Source organism: Lathyrus oleraceus, chromosome 3, assembly GCF_024323335.1.
Source record: "Lathyrus oleraceus cultivar Zhongwan6 chromosome 3, CAAS_Psat_ZW6_1.0, whole genome shotgun sequence".
Classification (NCBI taxonomy): domain Eukaryota; kingdom Viridiplantae; phylum Streptophyta; class Magnoliopsida; order Fabales; family Fabaceae; genus Lathyrus; species Lathyrus oleraceus.
The window spans coordinates 416,073,089-416,095,983 of NC_066581.1; the positions used below are offsets into that span (position 1 = coordinate 416,073,089).

General features: G+C 35.8%; 1 long non-coding RNA gene across 1 annotated transcript; it reads left to right on the forward strand.

Moving 5' to 3' along the window:
- Nucleotides 1-7,787: 7,787 nt before the first annotated feature.
- Nucleotides 7,788-9,909, forward strand: LOC127127992 (uncharacterized). The gene is made up of 2 exons (XR_007805597.1): nucleotides 7,788-8,599; nucleotides 9,600-9,909. It is a non-coding gene; the product is annotated as an uncharacterized LOC127127992 (long non-coding RNA).
- The last annotated feature ends 12,986 nt before the right edge of the window (nucleotides 9,910-22,895 follow it).

The following is a 22,895-nucleotide window of genomic DNA, read 5'->3' on the forward strand; positions in this document are numbered from 1 at the left end:
GTAGAATCCCCATGGAGCCTTCCTTGTTGGGACAATACGAAGACCTCGCCTAGACGAGATCATCTTAAGGATATTATTATCCGATGAGTCTTCGTCACGACAATGATGTTCTCAAGAAATATTCGTGACTCTAAGAACCTACCAACTGTAGAGCCTATCCCATGGGGTTCCATTAATCAGAGATACCTATCATTTACCCGTTATTCTAATTAACCTGAGAATACCTTGAACCTGTGATCCTGAACATGTCACTTCATTCATACACATATCACGGCATCTGCATTTATCATGCGTTACATATCATTTTTCACAAAATATACAAAAGACTCATCCATCCTTCATAACCTGCAGTTGAATTCCCGACACTCATATCATACTTGAAGTAGCTCTTGAAAGACCATGGATCCATTGGAGCAAAGTCATATTGCATTAAGAGGAGATGTTGACTCGATGAAAAACCAGATAGACTAACTTGTTGAGGCTATGATAGCTTTATCAAAGAGGGAAGACAACATTCAGTAGACTACAGTCATTGAGAATGTTATTCCAGCTCCAATAAATGATCTCACCCAGCCTCGGCCCGTGCAAACCCTAGTTGATAACCCTGTTGTACAAGAACGTCATAATGTTCGAGATTCCTCATATCATGATGGTGTTGAATATCATAACTTTGCATTCTCCGTGCCAAATTCCCATGGAACACGCCTAGTGGTTAATACTGAATGACCACAAGATGATGAGATCGTTGAAAGATGTTGTGTGCTTGAGAAAAGACTCAAGGCCATAGAAGGACAAGATAATCCTGAACTGAATGCTTCAAACATGTGTTTGGTACCTAGCCTGGTTATAATCCCAAAATTCAAAGTACCAAAATTTGAGAAGTACAAAGGGGGTGGCTATCCAAAGCACCATTTGGTGATGTTTTGTCGAAAAATGACCTCTCATGCCCATAATGATAAGCTAATGATTCATTGTTTTCAAGACAGTTTAACTGGGGCATCAATGAGTTGGTATATGAAGTTAGAAAGGAATCATGTTCAACCATGGTTGGACCTAGCTAACGACTTCTTGAAGTAATACAAATATAATTTGGACATAGCTCCTGATCACATGCAGTTAAGAGCCTTATCTAAGGAAAGCGATGAATCCTTCAGAGGGTATGCCCAAAGATGGAGAGAGTTAGCGGATTGCATTGAACCACCACTCTTAGAAAAAGAATTGATGGGATTATTCAGGGATACTTTGCAAAGCCCTTACTTCGAAAGGATGATTAGCAGTGTAGCATCAGACTTCGCTCACTTGGTGTCAATTGGAGAACGCGTCGAGTATGGCTTTGAAAGTGGAAGAATCCAACACGCCTCAAATAGCCAGAACATTGAGATTGAATATATTATCAGTTCACTAAAGGAAGAAGAGGTTGAAATTAATGCAGTTTGGGAAATCCCATAAGCTCCATATCAGAGATCATCCTCTCCACATCAAAGATCTCCTCAACATCAACAACAGTTCCACCTCAACGACCATACAAATGACAGGATGTTCCACATCGACAATGTCAACAGGCTCAATGAAGGCCAAGAAAGCTAGAGAGACACATCGATCCACTTCCAATGACATACAGTCAAGTACTTCCGTATTTGATTGAGAGAGGACTGATAGTGCCAAAGAAGCTAAATCCAGTCATTCCTCTGTATCCACCAGGTTTTGACGCCAACTCCCAATGTGACTTCCATGATGGGGCACATGGGCATTCAACTAAAGACTGTAAGGTTCTCAAGAGAAAAGTACAAACCCTGCTTGATTCCAAGATGTTCTCATTTACACCTCGAAGCTTGAAAATCAATAATACTTCTTCACCTAGATATGTGGGTCCATCAGTCCATGTTATGGAAGAAAATTCCGAGAATAGGTCTGAAGATGATTATCATACTAGTCTCGACGAGCAAAACTACCACTACTCTGAAGGAGGCTAGCCCAGTAGTGAACTAGACACGAGAGAGCTTCCTCTGCATTGACTATCATTTGGCTATTTCTAGCATTTCATTTGTATTTTTCTTTGCATGTCAGGTACTTATCTGCTTTCAAGTATTGTTGACTTCTTTTAATGGTAATATTAATGAAATGATTATGTGTGTTTTTAATGAATCCTTTCGTATTCACTCATATTTTCCATTTATATCAAAAAACAAAAATATTACTCCCATTCGTTTATCAAATAGTTATTTTAGAAAAGATTGAAGGGAGGATGACGAAAATGAAATACCCATAATGGCTGACTGTATGCTTTCGGATAAAATCTTGCTGATGATGTACAGGCATTGTTTTAAATCCCCAAACACTGGAGAGATAAGGAGTTAATCCCTAGTCAACCACTTCGAGCCTAGAAGTAGGACTTTATTTCGGATTTACAAACCCTTACGCTTAACCTGGGGCAGGGTAGTGTTCAGTTAATCTGACTACGCATTCAAATTATAAGATGAAACACCCCGTCAGAGGATCAACCACATGATAATCTGCGAACACATCCTGAAGTGGTAAATAACCATACAAAATCCAAAATTTATGTCGATTGTTCTTCAATGACCAATGACTTGGAAGTCACAATTTTTCAAACAAAAGAAAAAAAGCCTGCTAAGTCGATCCCCAAAAAGAGACTTAGGCAAAAACATGGGGAAATCCCGATGGACCAAAGCTTCAAAAGCGGTACAGGAAAACGTTAGGGATCAAAACAAAAATCAAAAGAGGCAATGAAAACCCTCAACAAAGCAAAACAAGATTCAGTGACCACCATACCAAAATCAAAGTGTCACCAACATCCATGAAGAGCAAAATAAGATGACTGCCATTTCAAGAGATCTTACACTGCCAAACTCTCTTAAAAGTTGAATGTGTGTGTTTAACTTAATGTAGGATTGGAGATCATCATGAAGATAGGGTGGGTTAAAACAAAATTTGAGTCCTACATCCTTTGTGTCAGTAACCGTGAACCAAGCCACGTTACAACCCTTAAAAGACCTAATTGAAGAAAGGTTTATTCTGAAAGCATACTACAGCAAAGATGTGTAAACTGGCTCCTAAATATTTGCTAATCACCTGTATATGGGATCATATTCTTGCTATATCTTTCACACACTAGATAAATCAGCACTGCGTTTGGACTAATGGTTCATTCGTCACACATAATCACATCACCTCAATAAATGATTTTTCAAACCTGCATGAATATCGCATTAAAATTACCATTGATTAAATAAACAATTTTAACTGCAAGTTAGTACTTTATATCAAGGAAATTCCAACAATAAGGAACAATCAGAGGAACTTGAACATCCGTTGGTGCTGATCCGAATCAAGACCACCTCTTAACCCTATGGATCAAGGGCATGGCATCTAATGACTATGAATTGGTCAGTCAAAAGACAAACTCCAAGCATCAGTTGATCAAGGAGGCAAACAATTTCAAAATATCCAGTCCATCTGGGGCAAGCCTTTCAAAATCTTAATCAGGGGAAAACCACTGCATGATCCATGTACTGGGCCAAAGTTGGTTCAAGCCATGGTATGTGCATTCCCAGGGTTTCCTTTCAAAGATGAATTCCTTTAAAAGACCCTAAAGGTTGGGGCATACAAGTTGTAAAGAGCCTTAGGGAAGAGCAAGAGCACAATCATTATGCATTGATTACGTCATTATGCTCATTTACAAGCCATCAAAGCATATCAAGCAAAGAAGTTGAGGTCCTCTCAAGACTAAACACACAATATATCAACAACAGATCAAATTTGGGGCACCAAAAGCATCCACATCTATCCTTTGATCATCGCATCTTCAAAATACAGAGTGTCGGGAAGTCAAAACCTTTTACCAACCAAAAGTCCAATCCATATTGGCAACTACTAAAAATAAATGTCCACTTTGTTGGCATCCTCATAATGTCAAAGTCCAATCCCTATTGGCATATCCGAAACCAAAGTCCAATCCATATTGGCAACCAATAAAAATCCACTTTGTTGGCATCTTCATGAATCCAAATCCAATCAACATTGGTATCAAGAAAGTCTCACCTCCCAAAAGGGAGATTAAGCCAAAAACAACCGATAATCCTCTTGCATTACCACATGCACTGCATACAATGAACACACATGACTCTCCTGCCAAATCAGGAAGTTGCATAGCAAAAGCTCTCTCACAAAAACAAGAAATTTCCATTAACATGCATCATATGCATACATAACATAATAATTCCTTCCCATTAACCCCTTGATGAGGACATAACCTGATCTCTTTTTTCCATCAGCCCTCTGATGAAGACCTTTTACAACGAATTTCCTTCCACCAACCTTTTGGTGATGCCACTCCATAGTGAAGTTCCTTTCCGTCTACCCTTTGACGATGACAAATTTTCTTTTCCACCAACCCTTTGGTGATGATATCCCTTAATTATTTCTGTCAATCCTTTGATGATGACCATTTCTTTTCCACCAACCCTTTGGTGATGACGTCTTTTAATTTTTTCCATCAACCCTTTGATGATGCCACTCCATAGTCAGGTCTCTTTTCCATCAGCCCTCTGATGATGATCATCCTTTTCCATCAACCCTTTGATGATGCCACTCCCTAGTGAAGTTTCTTTTCGTCAACCCTTTGATGATGATAAATTCTTTCCATCAACCCTTTGATGATGCCACTCCACAGTGAAGATTCTTCCCGTCAACCCTTTGACGATGACAATTTCTTTTCCATCAGCCCTCTGATGATGATCATCCTTTCTACCAAACCTTTGGTGATTCCACTCCGTAGTGAGGTCTCTTCTCCATTAGCCCTCTGATGATGATCATCCTTTCCACCAACCCTTTGGTGATGCCACTCCATAGTGAGGTCTCTTCTCCATCAGCCCCCTGATGATGATCATCCTTTTCCACCAATCCTTTGGTGATGCCACTCCCTAGTGAGGTCTCCTTTTCCATCAACCCTTTGATGATGCCACTCCCTAGTAAAGTTTCTTTCCGTCAACCCTTTGACAATGACAAACTCTTTTCCATCAGCCTTCTGATGATGATCATCCTTTCCACCAACTCTTTGGTGATGCCACTCCATAGTGAGGTCTCTTCTCCATCATCCCTTTGATGATAATCATCCTTTCCACTAACCCTTTGGTGATGCCACTCCATAGTGAGGTCTCTTCTCCATCAGCCCCCTGATGATGATCGTCCTTTTCCACCAACCCTTTGGTGATGCCACTCCATAGTGAGGTCTCCTTTTCCATTAACCCTTTGATGATGCCACTCCTTAGTGAAGTTTATTTTCGTCAACCCTTTGACGATGACAAACTCTTTTCCATCTGCCCTCTGATGATGACAGTCTTTTCCACCAACCCTTTGGTGATGCCACTCCATAGTGAAGTTTCCCTCCGTCAACCCTTTGACAATGATACTACATATATGATTCCTTTTCCACCAACCCTTTGGTGATGCCATCGTTTATTTCTTTCCGTCAAGCCTTTGATGATGATAAAAAATTTCCATCAAACCTTTGATGATGCCACTCCATAGTGAAGTTTCTTCTTGTCAACCCTTTGACGATGACAAAGTTCCTTTCCGTCAACCCTTTGACGATGACAAATTTTTATTCCACCAACCCTTTGGTGATGACATCCTTTATTTCTTTTTGTCAACCCTTTGACGATGACAAATTCTTTTCCATCAGCCCTCTGATGATGACATTTTACAACAAATTAATTACCATCAGCCCTCTAATGATGCCATTTACCTTTCCGTCAACTCTTTGACGATGACAATTACCTTTCCATCAACCCTTTGATGATGATATTCTCCAACAATCTCATTGAAAAAATAAAGCCCTACAAAAATATACAGTTACCCATTTGTATTCCCACATGCATCACATGAATCATTCATAAATTATTTTCCTACCAAACTGAAAAATTCATCAAACATGATACCACCAATCATCAGCATACTTATGCATAACCTTATATAAAATCAAAAATCAGTTACATTCCCATGCACATCCTAAATATCCCCAGCAATTGCATCCCTGAATGTATATCATGCATCATCCCATGCATGGTATTTCCACCTAAAGTGGAATATCATACAAAAATCACACCAAAATATCAGGATCCAGGGTCATTCATATGCATCCCCAACTTTCCTTATTTCTAAATAAAGTTATTACCCTGCATGTGCTCGTGGAATTATTTCTCAGCAAATCATTTTTCAACTTTATGATTAATAATGATATTCCAAACATTTTCTTTGCTATCATTCCTCTCCAAGCAGAGGTTACCATAAAAAGTCTCTTATGAGCTTTCCCCCTACAGAGCTTTTCCAGTAAATCTCCTCCAAAAAGAGTCTTTTCTAAGATATTTCCCCCAACAGACGAATATTTGAGATACTGCTTCATCAATATGAAGAATCTCACTTGTTTTTTGAGATACTTCTCTAGTATCCTTGAAAAGTCTTAGATTCAATTAAGGTATCATTCCCCATGTTGGAATATCGTAATTCTATCATATAAGATGTTGCTTCAGTGTGATATAGAGAATCTCATTTATCTGTTTAAGATACTACTTCATCGATATGAAGAGTCTCATTCAACTTTTAGAGATACTGATCTAGGTGTCCTCGGAGAATCTTAAATACGATTGAGGTATCATTCCCTTGTCGGAATATCTTGATTATATCATATGGGATATTGCTTCATTGATACTCAGAGAATCTCATGCATTCAAATCAAGACGTTGTTCTGCTAATGCTCAGAAAGTCTTAGGTACAGTTGAGGTATCATTCCATTGTTGGAAAATCTCGATTGTGACATCCGAGATATTGTTATGACGATTCCCAGAGAGTCTTGATTGTTTCATTTTACCTCCTAAAAACATTTCTTACTGTATTTCTCACTGCATTTTCTTTCTGCATTTCTTCCTTGTGTTTCCAAAGGACAAAATTCGAGTCTTTTCGTACCCCAATTTTGTCCGGGCATTTTAAAACTTTTATAAATTCGATTTTAATTTCAGTTTGCATCATATGTACAGCATAAAATGCACTTCATCATGAATAATACCTAAAATATCAATCGAAATGAATTCTCGAATATACAGTCAAATTGGTTAAATCATTCCTCAAGTACGTGCAAAATCAGCGGGTAAAAAGTTTCGAAATCAAACTTACACACGCCAGTATTATTAATCTACAGTTCACGTGGTTCAGCCTGGTGTGCTCGTTATATTTTTCGACGACTTTTTCAGTTGCATTTTAATCTGTTTGAGCCTTTTAACCGGTGAAAATTTATTTTAGAATTTAAAGAAACACTGTATTTTTTTAATAAGTATATTTCGTGCTGATCATTTTAGTGCATCCGATTTAATTTTTCAAGATAATTTTCGCCCGACTTTTATTTATTTTTATTCGTTTTAATTTTATTCTTTCGCCAAAATTTCCAGATTAAATAAATAGAATTTTCCATGCTCTTATTTTAATTTTATCATGATTATGTGAAAAGTTGTGAATTTTATTTGAATTCATTGATTTAATTCCATTTAAATCATCTAGAAGGGGAACTTTGCCATTTTAAATTGTTTGTGCTTCTTTGATTTAATCTGAATCATCGATTCAAATTAATCAATGCTCCTAATTAGCAATTCACACTTATCCCCTTTATCCAATCAAAATTTGAGATTTAATTAATATTATTATTAAAAAAATCTGAAAATAAATAAAATAAAAAGTTTCTTCCAAATCCTCTCTCTCGCTCGCTGGAAAAAGGTGACAGCTAGCACGCATCTATCTCCACTAAGGGTCTCCAACGGTCCGCTAAAAGAAAGGAAAACGATAAAAAAAAAAGGGAATCCACAAAATAAAAGGCGACCTCTCTTCTCTCTCTAGGGGACTGACCTGACTCCTCAATAATCACTCTCTCTTAGCAAAAAATCAAGAAAATAGAAAAAAGAAAACGATAAAGAAAATAAGAGAGAGGACCACAAGAAAACCAGTCCTCTCACTCTCCAAAATGATAATCTCTCCCTCTGAACATGAAGAAAGGGGAGGAAAATAAAAAGAGAAAGAAATTGTTCCCTATTCTTCTCCACAGCGCCAAACAACCGCCTTCCTTCCGTCGGAATCAACACAGATCCGCTCACCGCCGGCAAACCTCCGTCCGCGTTCCAACCTAACAACAACGCATAACCCATTCACTCTTCATCTCGTCGCCGCGAAATCCCAAACTCCAACCACCACCGTCGGAAACTACCTTCGACCTCCATCCGCGACCCCTCCCTCACCGGAAGCTCCATCTAAATCTCCAATAAATCCACCGCCTGGACCAGCCGTCACAACAACTCCTCTTCTCCTTTCCGACGAATGACATCCACTACACCACCATCGCGAAACCCACCGTGAAACCGCCGTTTCCTCCTTTTCACACCTACTCTCACATCAAACCTTCTTAATCGTCGGCGACGCCCCCTTCCTCCAACAACAACCACTCACCGTCGATATCCCTAAATCGTCGCCAACAACCGCGATTTCTGAGCGACAGCCCAAATCTCCGCCCACGATCTCCGACCATATAGTTGTTTAGGTAACGCTCCACTGTTTCCTTTTGGCTAATTGTTTATGTTTAACTTATACATTTAAGTTTGGATTTAGTTCTTTCAATAATATTAAAATCTAAGTTTAATATAAATTTATAAAGGGGATGTATACTGTTGTGGGATTATGCTTGTTGTTGTGACTTTAAGACGCACTGAATCCTTCATAGTCTTTGGTGTTTTAATTTGAACATTGGTTAGGTGATGATGATATTATTATTCCAGGGAGGCTCGTAACGAGGCATTGTATTCATAGCCTTGGTTATTCCACTCTAATACATTGTGTTCATTGTATTGACAATCTTTTTTTTCTAATTCTTTTCTTTTGTTAATAAGTACATTGTCTTTTCTCAAAACATGATATATGCCTTAATATGAAAAGTCAGAGTTCGGTTTTAGATTATTATTTGAAGTGTGGAAATTGGTGATGAATAATTAATCAATTTGTTAATTCAAGAGCGTGAAGTTGAGGAAATGTTATTGTCATGTATATGAACTTCACATGAATAAGAGAAAGCAAAAGTTTGGTATTATTTTATAATCATTGTTAATATTAGTGTTACATGTCATATATTGATTGGGTTGCTATTGGGTCTTCATTGCGCTTAAAATGGAATTTTAATTCGCGGATCCAACAAATCAAATGTGGCATTTCACCGCGTTTTGATCTTCACAGATGTCATTCCAGTTCCATTGTGGCATTTTACAGACCGGTTTATGAGCATATAGTGGCTGATTCGATTCGATTATTTAATATTCAATATTGTCACTTATTTCTTTTTCTAAATTGATTAATTAATTAAAGTCTTGATTAATTAGATAATTTCGTTAACTAATTTTAATTAACTTAATTATTTGATTACATTAATTTTTAATTGAATAATTTTGATAATTAATTTTAATTACCTTAATTAGATGGCTTAATTGAATTTTAATTAATTAATTTTATTAGTTAAAAGTTGACCTATTTGTTTCACGATCATTTTGTAGCGGTAATTTCATGATCATCAAGCTATGGATAAGCTAGAGATCAAATAACAAAAGTCGCCACCGCGCTGTTATTGTTTCCAAGGGAAAAGGGAAAATGTACGAACAAAACCCAAAAGTAAAAAGTTTTCAAATTAAAACTAATAAAATGTCAGAGATTACAGGTAAGGGGGTTGGTTACACAGGGAAGGTGTTAACACCCAAAGTGTCCTAGGTACTCCTAGAGAGCCCTTTTTGTGTGCATATGTATTTTGTATAAAATGATGTTTACAAACAAAATAGAATGGGGGATGAGAAAAGAATTCATTAAATATATTTTTGTGTTTGGCAAGACCTTCGGTCTTATGCCTACGTACCAACATAAAAATGAGGGATCAAAACCTCGTAGTTCGTGATACAAATTTTAAAGTGGATGCATTGATTTTAATAGAAATTAAGTTTGAAAGGCACAAAGGCCTAAAAATGGTTTGAATGAGGTAGTTCTTTTTGGCTTTTTTGAAAGTTAAAGTCAAGTATGGTTAAGTTTATTTACAAGTTTGATTTAAGAAAAGAAGTTTGAGAATGCAATGGCATAAGGCCAAAGTTTCTATCTTTTTTGCAAAGTGGTCAAAGTTTAGAACAAAATAAGTTCAATCAAAGAAGATTTTGAAAAGGGAGGGAGAGATTTTGAAATTAAAGAATTGGGGAGAAGATGAAGAGACTAATCCTATGCACAAAATTAAAAGTTGAGAGTTGAAAAGATCTGACCAAATGGGTAGCTATCCCATAGACAAGAATATCAATAGAAACCCAGAATTCCCTTAGACTTTTACAATCAAGCAACACACAAATGCACAATTATATTATATTGAAGAGCATAGGCATCAAATAAAGATAGCCACATCCAAGCTTTTGCCATTCCATGATCTTCTTTAAAATAGCACATGTAACAGATGAATTCCACAAGTCACAGGTTCAAAATAACAACTTCACAATGATCATGTTGTAGATGAACTCAAAGGGATCTTGAATGATGTATCAGATGAAGTTTCAAATTGCAAGCACTTGGTTTCTCAACAAGTTGGCATTGGCCAAGTCCTTTAGCATAGGAGTGTTGCCTAAGTTCTAAGTCCATTTGTCCAAGATTAAGCCAACAGTCCACACAAAAGTTATTTTAGGGTTTTTGTTGTTATTATGTACATTAATGCTCAAAGACCACACAAACAAGCAAAGTATACACACAAGGAATATCACACAATATGGTCCAAGTGGACAAAGTGAAAATTGCATTAACATAAATAATTAGAATGATATGAACAATGGCAAATGTATAAAAGCTAGACTTAAATGACATTAAAGTAAATGGCTTGAAATTAAAAGTTAGTTGTTAATAGGTTAGAAGTTAGTATTATTTTGCTTTTTCTTTTCATTTTTAGACATTCTTTGGAGAACACTCAACCCACTTATCACAAGCATGAATCCTTGAACCAAGACATCTTCCAAAGGAAGGAAAAAAGGCCAAGTTTCCACACAATACCATGAAAGAGGGGAGACTTACAATCTCACTAACTAGAATGCTATGCCTTTTATGTCACCGATTTAGCGCTATGTTAAGCAATCGTAATTGGACTTATGCAGAAGTCACAACTATTTGAGGTCGGGCAATAGAATTTTGGTGTTAATGCATGTTAGAGACATAGTATTATGGACTATGCTCATGAAACATACCACACACAAAAAGAATATGCAAAAGGTGTGGCCTATTCTCATCCATACTCATGTTAATTTTTCAATCAACTAGCTTTAGGACTTTGAGATATCATAGGCCAAATGGGATGAATGCATAAAGAAGGGGAATGAGATGAAGTGGGAGGGGAATAGATGAAAACTCAAATTTATCAAAGGAAGACTTTTACCAAATTAATATCATCCATTTATTTTAGGAGATGGAATGTACATTCCATCAATCCCCTAAATCCAATGATATTAACTTGACAAAGTCAAATCAACCTTGACCAAGGCCCAACAACAAGAGTCAAACACAAACAAGTCATCACAATTGGTCAACAAAATTATTTGGCATTTATTCAAATTAAAAATACTAAAATAATACATTTAAATTGAATATGGTTTGTCAAATTCCTAAAACCTAATCAAAACATCAAATAAATGGCCATGAGATTTATCATGGGTCAAACAAGGTCAAAGGACCTTGGAGAAAAAATTTCAGAATTTTTAAAGATTTAAAAGTATTTTTAAACAATTAAAAACAAATGAAAAATCAATTAAATCATGAAAATATTAATAATGATCCAAAAAATAATTTTAATTCAAAATATGAAAGAGGGAATTATTTGAATTTTTTTGGTGAAACTCTCATATTTTTTGGATCAATATTAAAATTAATATGAATTAACGAAAATAAAGCAATTAAAATGAAATTCAAATAATCAGAAAAAACCTGGACCACTTGATCTCCCTCATTAATTGAGGTGACAAATCAAGTGGCCACCAGCGCGCGTACCATGATAGACTTGAGTCAACGCGGCACAAGCATGGTAATTAAAACCAACGCATGAGATTAAAAAAATTTAATAGAGATTAATGGCTCTGAACCATGCCAACGCATCACGGGCGTCCAAAGGCCTGTCATCTTCTCCGGTGACCCTGGCCGGACTAGTTCACTCATCACCATCAAAAAAATCAAAAAGGAGGACATGATCTAAAAGAAAAAATGGCGTAGAGCACGAATCTAACCTCAATTTTAACTAACTCTTCACATATATAAAGATATGAAGAGTTGAATTTTGAGGTATGTCAATTGAGTTGCTTCGATTTAACCTCTAAGCAACTCAATCTTCTTGCCTACATTGGTAGGACTTCAGATAACCAAAGAATCAAGAGAATTGAGCAAGATTGAGAGAGAATCGAAGAGATGAAATTTTCTGCAAAATACCTTCAATGCAGGTCCGGATTCAACTGTTCTTGCCTTGGCTCGTGCTTGATCTCACTCAGAATACATGCAGAAGTAGAATGAAATGCACAAAAGGTCTTGGATCCCTGGAGTTTTGAATCTCAAAACAGTGAGATTAAAACTCAATTTCAAGATGAAATTCTCAGGATTATCTTCTCAAATGGAAGGGTTAGGGGTCTAGGATCAAAGCTGGCGCGAATATGTGTTGAATTCTGAGCATATGGAGCTCTATCTATAGCTGGATCAAGTGATAATTGCACCTTCTAAATGACTTTCCAAAATTGGCAATGGATGATACATGGGTGCATGGGCGTGTACAGGCCCATAAGATCATTGCTTTAGGTCCACAAATGAGTGTGAGAGAGTCTGAAATCAACTTGGATTGCAAGGCAAGTGTACATGGAAACTTGAAGTTTGATCTTTGCCGAATGATGATGCAATGTTCAAGCCATGTGAAACCTACTCAATTCTTGTCCAAAATGGATGAACTTGGACTTTTTGAAAAGGTGAGATCAATAGGAACAACTTTCATGTTCAACAATTTTCTATTTGAAGCTTGTATCATGATAAATTTTGAGGTGGAAGTTTGTAAATTTCAACATATTGAAATTTTTTCTAAGTGTCAAGCCATATATCTTAATATACCACCTTGCTTAATGTTTTATGTGAGCTTCAAATGAGACAAGTGTCTTCATAAAAATTGTAGCTCTCTCAAATACATTCAAAATGGTCACAAATTTCATGTCATTTGGATTTGAAATGTTAGAGTTATGCATTTTTGAAGTTTGGAAAAATCACTTGTTCAATGCTATAGGTTAAAAGTGACCTATAATGTATCCTCATATCACATGCTTATAAAAGTTGAATTAGCTCTCAATTAAAACATAAAAGTTGAAGTAGACATCTTGAATTTAATTTTGAAACTTGGAAATATTTCATCTCATAAATATTGAGCAAGTTATGGCCTTGGGAAGTTGACTTTCAAATTAGGGTTAGACAAAATGACCTATAATGTTTCAACATAGAAAATGATTTTACAAGCAAAACTAGATCTAGGTCTCAAAACGAAAGTTGTTTGGAATGTCATTTAGAGTAACTTTGATCTTGGAATAATTTTCATATGGTGAAAATTGTAGGAGATAGGGTCTAGGGAGACCCAGTTTTGATCAGATGAATTCATTTGGCCAACCACCATCAACCAACTTACTAATCATCAATTCTCTTGACTTTATAGGCTCATGGTAGATCATATATGCATAAGATGATTAATTTTTAAGTGTAACTTGAGAAATTTGATCAATTGGTGAGATAGCTTGTTGGAGAAGTTACTCAAGATACCTAGTCAAACTAGGGTTTCCAAGGCAAATCACCCTCAAACTCTTGAAGAATGCTTGATCAATATATCATGTAGTAATCAATGGAACCCATATATGATGCTCATAACCATTCTTTGTCATGAGGGTCTTTAACCCAAGAGGTGAACTTGATAGATCAATGGGGATCATGCCCTACCTACAAAAGAGTTAGGAAAATACAAAGACATATTTTTGGTTTTTTGGTTAGTGAAAATGATAAAATAGAAGTATGATACAATCATATAATTCTTGGCGATCTCTCCCAAAACAAACCCAATGAAAGAGGGGTAAGGAGGATGCCAAGGTATGATCCCAATGCTTATGCTTATGATGAAATTACATGAGGGATCTTAGGGTCAAAATTGGGGTCTTACACATTTTTGCTATCACTTCATAATACAAACCATTTAAAAGATCACATACTTATCGATTCCACGTCGAGCCCATTTTCAAATACCTTGTAAGTCGATTGCTTTTAAGCACCGCCATCAACCTCACATAGCTTACTCTTGGGCTTTCTTACAATGAGGCCTATTCGGTTATTAATTAATCGATTAGATGATTGATTCACTAAAATATAATTTATTCACAAACACCAAATTAACCGTCGATCCAATGTTGAATATGTTGTTCAAAATTAATTAAAAAAACACCTAATCACAATTAAATACCATTTCATAATAACGAAGTGAAAAGGGGGATGGTTTTGAGTTTTCAACTCCTCTCCTCGATAATTTGAATACGAGTTCTCTTACTCGGTTAGTCAAATAATTGTCATTTCTAATCCTCTTAAGCATAATTAAATCAAAACATTCTTACAATAAACTAAATGAAAAGGGGGATGATTTTAAGTCTTTAACTCCTCTCCTCGATTGTTTGAATACGAGTTTTCTTACTCGGTCAGTTAGACAATCGTCGTTTCTTTACAAACCTTAAACCAAGATTAAATCAAATTATTTTCATAATAATGAAATGAAAAGGGAGATGATTTTTAGCCTTCAACTTCTCTCCTCAATTGATTGAATACGAGTTCTCTTACTCGGTTAGTCAAATAATTGTCATTTTTCCACAAACATATAACTTAATCAAATCATTTTCATAATAATCTATGCGAAAAGGGAGATGGTCTAGAGTCTTCTATTCCTCTCCTCAAATGCTTGGAAAAGAGTTGTCTTACTCAGTCGTTCAAGTACTTTTTGTTCATTCTAAAAATACATCAACCATGCATAATCCTATTATCACAATCACTCAGATGAAAAATAAGGTGGTCTAGAGTCTTCTATTCCCTTTCCTGACTATTAGGATACGAGTTATCTTACTCTACTATCCGAGTATTCGTCATCCTTTTAAAACACCTTAATTATTATCAAATCCTTTCATAATAAAGGATGAAAAAGGAGATGGTCTAAAGCCTTCGATTCCTCTCCTCGACTATTAGGATACGTGTTGTCTTACTCGATCATCCAAGTAATCGTCATCCAACAAGATATCACAACACATTAAATCTCTTTCTTGCCCCCGTGCAATCAAAACCAATCCAGCAAAACACCCAACATATTAACTCAACTTGTCACCCCCGTGTGACCAAAACTCTTTTAAGAAAGAACATTGTTTAATCATTTCTAATGCGCACAACAAACTAGTGCTTAAGCCTCCGCCGAGAGTAGACAAGCCAACGTTTAGCCTTTATAACGTGATCTAAACAGTTGTTCACTAAAAGACACCAACAAACCGTAGTTCCCCGAACTACGAATGCTTTGATTTCCTTATTGCACCATAATGATACGTAGGCACGAGATTGCGAGATCTTGGCGAGCACACTAATAAAAAACCTCCCTTTCCCCTTTCTGAGGTTTCCATCCATCTCTATTTTAATCTTTTATTCACTCGAAGAAAACAAACAACATAAGCTAACGTTCAAATCGCAAATTAAACTAAAAGGTTCTCGTTGAGTACAACGGACGTGAGGGGTGCTAATACATTCCCCTTGCGTAATCGACTCTCGAACCCGAATATGGTTGTGAAGACCATTATTCTATTTTCTAAAGGTTTTATCGATATTTTCCTATTCCTTCATTGGGATAAATAAAGTTCGGTGGCGACTCTGTTCGAACATAAATTTTTATGTGACCATCGCGAGGAATTGTATTTTTCGAGATTCTACAGACCCGTGTTGGTTTGTGGGGTCAATCGATAATTCTGAAAGTAGTATGGGGTGTTACACTACCCAAATGGCCAACGCCATGTGGAATGCCATGTGTGTATTTTCCACTGAAAATCTCTAATTCTTGCTATTTTCGCTTCCTTTTTCTGTGAAAGGATTTATTTAAGCAATGTACCTGAAAATAAGACAAAAGACAAGCATAACATAAGAAAATAACAATAAAACTATGATAATCATGTGCAATCCGAGCCAAATACGCAGTGTGTTTCAGTGTTATCATGATGCCCATAACTACCTTATCCAGATGGTGATCAGAAGTTGATGAAGCTCGATCTGGTTAGAGCACTTCAAAAGGTCTCAGAGCTTGGGAATTGTTGCAAAAGCTTCAGAGGATGCCTAAGATGCTAATGGAATCAAGAAGTTGGGTTGAAATAAGTTGGAATTCATAAACACGATGTAAGATCCCAATTTTGACCCTAAGATCCCTTAAGCTATCTTATCATTTGCATTGGCTTTGGGATCACATCTTGGTATCCTCCTTACCCCTCATTCATTGGGTTTTCATTGGGAGAGATCATCAAGCACTTTTGATTGTATCATACTTTATTTTTATTTTTTTACTAACCAAAATACCAAAAATATGTCTAGTATAACTTTGTTTCTTTTGTAGGTGGTGTGTGTGTCCATCTGTGCCCCACCAAGTTCATATATATGGTTTGAAACCCTCAATGCAAGAGATCAATAAAATAAAGGTTTAAAATGGTTCTAATCATCATATATGTATCCCCATGTTCTTTATTTGTCAATTTGATCAAGAATTCATCAAGAGTTTGGAACTTGTTTGCCTTGGAAGCCCTAATTCACCTAGGTATCCTGTGTGACATCCTCAACAAGTTTCTTCAATAATTGGTCAAATATATTAAGGGATACTTAATTATACATCATATTATGTATATATGATCCTCCATGATTCCCAAAGATCAAAATAATTTCAAGTTTGCAAGTTGGTTCAACGAGGTTGACTAGAGAAAGTCAACTAGTCAAATATGGGGTTCCCTAGACCCTATCTCCTACAATTTTTGTCATTTGAAAATTATTCCAAGATAAAATTTACTCTTTATGACATTCCAAACAAATTTAATGTTGGCATCAAGAGCTAATGTTGTTTGTAAAGTCATTGTTTAATGGTGAAATATTATAGGTCATTTTGTCTATGCCCTAGATAGAAGGTCAACCTCCAAGGACCATAACTTGCTCAATTTTTATGATATGAAGGCCATCAAAGTTTCATGATCAATTTTAATATGTCTTCTCCAACTTTGTATCTGTGAGAAATGTCAAAATTTACTTGCAAGGGCATGTACGAAGAGGAAATATTATAGGTCATTTTGGATCATCATCATTGAACAAGCAATTTTCCTCAACTTCTAAAATCCATAACTCCCTCATGAAAGATTCAAATGGTTACAAATTTGTGACCAAATTTAATATGATTGAAATAGATACAACTTCGATGAAGGAACCATTTTCATTTGAAGCTCATAGCAAAAGTTATTCAAGGTGGAAAAAATGGTCATTTGGCTTTTAACTTAGAAAAGTTTCAATTATGTTTGATTCCTCCAACTTCCACCTTAAAATTCATCATGATCCAAGCTCAAAATGGAAAACGTTTCAACAAAAACGTTGTTCCGCTTCATGTTACCTTTCTAAAGAGTCCAAGATCATGGCATTTAGAGCATTTTTGAGTGACTTGCACATGGGTGTAATGCATGGCCCCATTTGGAAACATTTGTGATCAATTTCATTTCAACATTTCATGGTTCCATTTTATTGCTTCAGCATCATTTGGAATTGATTTTGGACCAATTCACATCATGCACCATGGCATTGCTGTTTTTGGCAAAATTTGAAATGGCGTGGAAAACAATTGGTAGCCTATAAATACATTGTAAGACCCCCATTTTGACCCTATGATCCCTCATGCTATCTCATCATATGCATTGGCATTGGGATCACACCTTCGTAGCCTCCTTACCCCTCATTCATCGGCTTTGCATTGGGAGAGATCACCAAGCATGTTTGATTGTATCATACTTTGTTTTTCATTATTTACTAACCAAAATACCAAAAAAAATGTCAATGTATAGTTTGTTACTTTTGTAGGTAGTGTGTGTGTGTTCACCCATGCTATATCAAGCTCATATCTAGGGTTTAAGAACCTCAATGCAAGGAGTTCCATCAAGAAATGGTTCACATTGGCTCTAGGAATCATATATGGATCCCCATGGTCTTCACATGTCATTTTGATCAAGAAATCATCAAGGGTTTGAAGCTTGTTTGCCTTGGAAACCCTAATTCATCTGGGTATCTTGTATGACTTCTTCAACAAGTTTCTTCAACATTTGATCAAATATTTCAAAGGTTAATTCATATTATATCATTGTATGCCTATATGATCCTCCATGAGTCCCAAAAGTCAAGATAATATCAAGCTAGCAAGATGGTTCATGGTGGTTGACCAGAGAAAGTCAACTGGTCAAAATTGGGGTTCCCTAGACCCTATCTCCTACAATTATTGTCATATGAAAATGATTACAAGATAAATGTTACTCAAAATGACATTCCAAACAACTTTCATTTTGAGTTCAAGATCTAGTTTTTCTTGGAATGTCATGTCTTATAGTGAAAGATTATAGGTCATTTTGTCTGAACCCTAGCTTGGAGTTCAACTTCCCAAGACCATAACTTGCTCAATTATTATTATATGAAATCCATTAAAATTTCATGATCAAATTCAAGATGTGTACGCATGTGTCAAGAGGAAACATTATAGGTCATTTTGGGCCATTACCATTGAACAAGTGATTTTCTTCAACTTCTAAAATGCATAACTCCTTCATGCAAAATCCAAATGAGGTCAAATTTGTGACCCAATTGAATAGGTTTGAAATATCTAAAACTTTTATTAAGGAACATTTTCCATTTGAAGTCCATAGAAAAAGTTATTCAATATGGAAGAAGTGAACATTTGACTTGGGACTTAGAAAATGTTCAAATATGTTTGATTTCCCAAACATCCACATCAAAATTCATCATGATCCAAGCTTCAAATGAAAAAGTGTTCCACATGAAAGTTGTTCCCCTTGATCTCACCTTCCAAAAAGTCCAAGATCATCTCATTTGGATCAAATTTGAGGGACTTGCTCATGGCTCCATTGTGGGATTTGTTTTGGCAAGTTTTGGATTCAAGTGATCATTCTTCTTTGCATGTTTCATTGTAATGACTTAAGCATCAATTACACACGAATTGGAGATGGATTGCATAATTCCTTAGGCCCAAATCATTTCCCATGCATCCATGCAAGTTGGTTTCCAAATTTGGCAAAATTTCAAGTTATGCAAAAAGCAATTCCAATGCCTATTTAAACAAGCTCATGGCTTCAGAAACTTCATCAACACCTTGCCCAAGCTTTGCTAGACTGATCCAATCCCTCATTTCCATAGAATTTCTGAATATTTCTCTTGAAATCGAGCTTGAACTTCATCTTCTGTTTGGAAGTTCAAACTCCAGAAATTCACTTCCCTTTTCATCTCAATTGGTTTCTGCAAGCAAGAGGAAGAGAAAGCAAGCAAATTCAGATCAAGATCAAGTGAAATTGGATCAACTCGAAGGTGATTTTTTCAAAAACTTCATCTCTTCGATTCTCTCTCAATTCTTCACCATTATTTGTGATTTTTGGTTTGATGAAGTCCTACCAATGTAGGCAACAAGATCGAGTTGCTTTGAGGACAAACTGAAGTAATTCAGTTCATGATCCTCAAAATTCAAATCCCTTTATCTTTTTATATACTTGGAATTGGATAAAATTGAGGCCAGATTCGAGCTCCTGGGCATTTTTTCTTTGAATCCATGTCCTTGTTTTTCATTTTGGTGATGGTTGATGGTGGACCAGTCCAGTGAGGTCCATCGGAGAAAAAGACCGGAGCCCTAGCTCCGGTGGTGTGTTGTCACACCTCTCAACCATAGGGTCCATTCAAAATGTTTTAATCTTAGCCCTTGGTTCTGATTACCACGCGTACAACACATTTGCCTAGGTGCATGGTGGAATAAGCGTGTGTGGCAATCAGATCTGCCACCTCAATTAATGAGGGAGATCTGATGGCCCCTGATTTTCCATATTTTCTGATTTTTCATTTAATTGTGTTATTTTATTTAATTCATATAAATTTTAATTTTAATCCAAAAAATATGGAACTTTCACCAAAAATCTTTGAATATTTTCCTCTTTCATTTTATGAATTAAAATTATTATTTTGGATTAACTTTGATATTTTTCATGAATTAATTGTTTTTGTGCATATTTTTAATTGTTTAAAAATACTTATGACTTTTCAAAAATCATGAATTTTTTTGTCTAAGGTCCTTTGACCTTGTTTGACCTAGGATAAATCTCTTGGCCATTTATTTGGTGTTTTGAAGAGGTTTTAGGTTTTGACCAAACTAAATTTAATTTAAATGCATTTTTAATTTGATTTTTAATTGATTAATTGTGTAGAAATTATGTTGAGCCAATTTTATTGACTTGTGATGTTTGAGTATGTGTTAGGGTCTTGGTCAAGGTTGATTTGACTTTTGTTAAGTTAAAATCATAGGATTTAGGGAATTGAGGGAATGTACATTTCATCTCCCGAAATGAATGAATGATTTTAATTTGATAAAATTCCTCCCATGACCAATTTGTGTTTCTCTTATCTCCCCTCCCTCTTCATCTTCAATCCCATTCTTTCCCATCCCTTTCATTGACTAATGAAATCTCCAAATCCTAAGGCTAATTAGTTCATCAATAACCTTGTGTTAGAAGAACCAATACAAGTATGGTTGAGATAGGTCCACCCTTTGATTTGTTTTCTTTTAGTGTATGGTATGTTTTAGGAGTTTGGTTCATTATACCAAATCTCTAACATGCATTAGCACCTAAATTTTTATTGCCCGACCTGAGATAGTTGTGACCTCTACATAAGTCCAATTATGATTGCTTAACATAGAGCTAAATTTGACCCTAAAGGCATAACATTCTAGTAAGTGAGATTGTAAGTCTCCCATCTTTCATGGTATTGTGTGTAAACTTGGCCTTTTTTCCTTCCTTTGGAAGATGTCTTGGTTCAAAGATTCATGCTTGTGAATAAATGGTTGAGTGTTCTCCAAAGAATGACTTAATCAATTGAAAAACAAAACATCACTAACATCTAACCAACTAACAATTGACTAACTTGTATTAATATTGCTTTTCTTTTCAAGTCATTTACCATTCATTTGTCATTTAAATATCATTTAACTTACTTATGTTTATGTCATTTTCACTTTGCTCATTTGAGCCATATATTGTGATTGTATATATTTGTTTGTGGTTGTTGTCTTAGGACCTTAAAATACTTAATAAACAACAAAAACCCTAAAACCTATTTGTGTGGACTGTTGGGTTTAATCTAAACTTTTGGAATTAGAATTAGGCAACATTCCCTATGCAAAAAGGACTTCGCCAATGCCAACATTTCTGAGACCAAGATATTAAATTTTAAGCTTTCATCTGATGCAAGTATTGAGATCCACATGAATTCATCTGCCACATGGTCTTGATGCAACTATTATTTTGATCTCATGCCTAATGTCTATTCTGAGCAGAAATCAAGAAATATTTCATCTGATACATCAGAAGACAAAAGAAGAATGTTGGCTATGGATCTGCTTGCTTGGATGTGCCCATCTTTATTTTATGTCTTGCTCTTCATATTGATAATTACTTGCTGATTATTGCTTGATTCAACGTCCAAAGGAAAAGCGGGTTTTCTATATGACATTCTTGTCTGTTGGATTGCATCCCATTGGTCATATCTTTTCAACTCTTAACTTTTAATTTTATGCTTAGGATTAGTCTCTCCATCTCTTCCCACTTCTTAAATTTCAAAATCTCTCCCCCTTTTCAAAAACTTTCTTTGCTTGTGATTTCAAAACTTAGACCTTATTGCAAATTAGAAACTTTGGCCTTATGCCATTGAATTTTGAAACTCTTTTCTTAAATCAAACTTGTAAAATAAATATAATCATATTGACTTAAAATTTCAAAAGACAAAAGAACTAACACCCATTCAAACTTTTAGGCCCTTTGTGCCTCTTTTAAACTTAAATTTTGAATAAAAGTAATCGACTCATTTTGAAATTAATACCACAAACTACGAGGTTTTGATCCCTCATTTTTATGTTGGTACGTAGGCACAAGTCCGGAGTCTTGTCAAACAGAAAAATATAATCAATGAATTCTTTTCTCATCCCTCCACTCTATTTGTTGAAAACATCTTTTATACCAAAAACACATACACACATAAAAAAGGGCTCCCTAGGAGTACCTAGGACACTTTGGGTGCTAACACCTTCCCTCTGTGTAACCAACCCCCTTACCTGTAATCTCTAGCATTTTATTATTTTTGATTTGAAAACTTCTTATCTTTGGGTTTTGTTCATACTTTTTCCCTTTTCCTTTGGAAACAATAAAAGTGCGGTGGATACTCTGGTTTTATTGACGTTAAGCTTATCCATAACTTGATGGTCATGAATTTCCCGCTACAGAAATTAAGTGGCGATTCTGCTAGGGAGTAGTCCTCAGTGGGTTTAGCCTACTTTTTTGTGTTTATATAATTATATATCTGATTGTTTGTATACTTGTTTTGTGTGATATAATCTGCTTGTTGTGCTTGGTGATCTCTGAGTGGTGAGATAAGTTCTAACCCAAACTTGAGTGCAATTAAGATAGGAGGATGGTATAGTCATG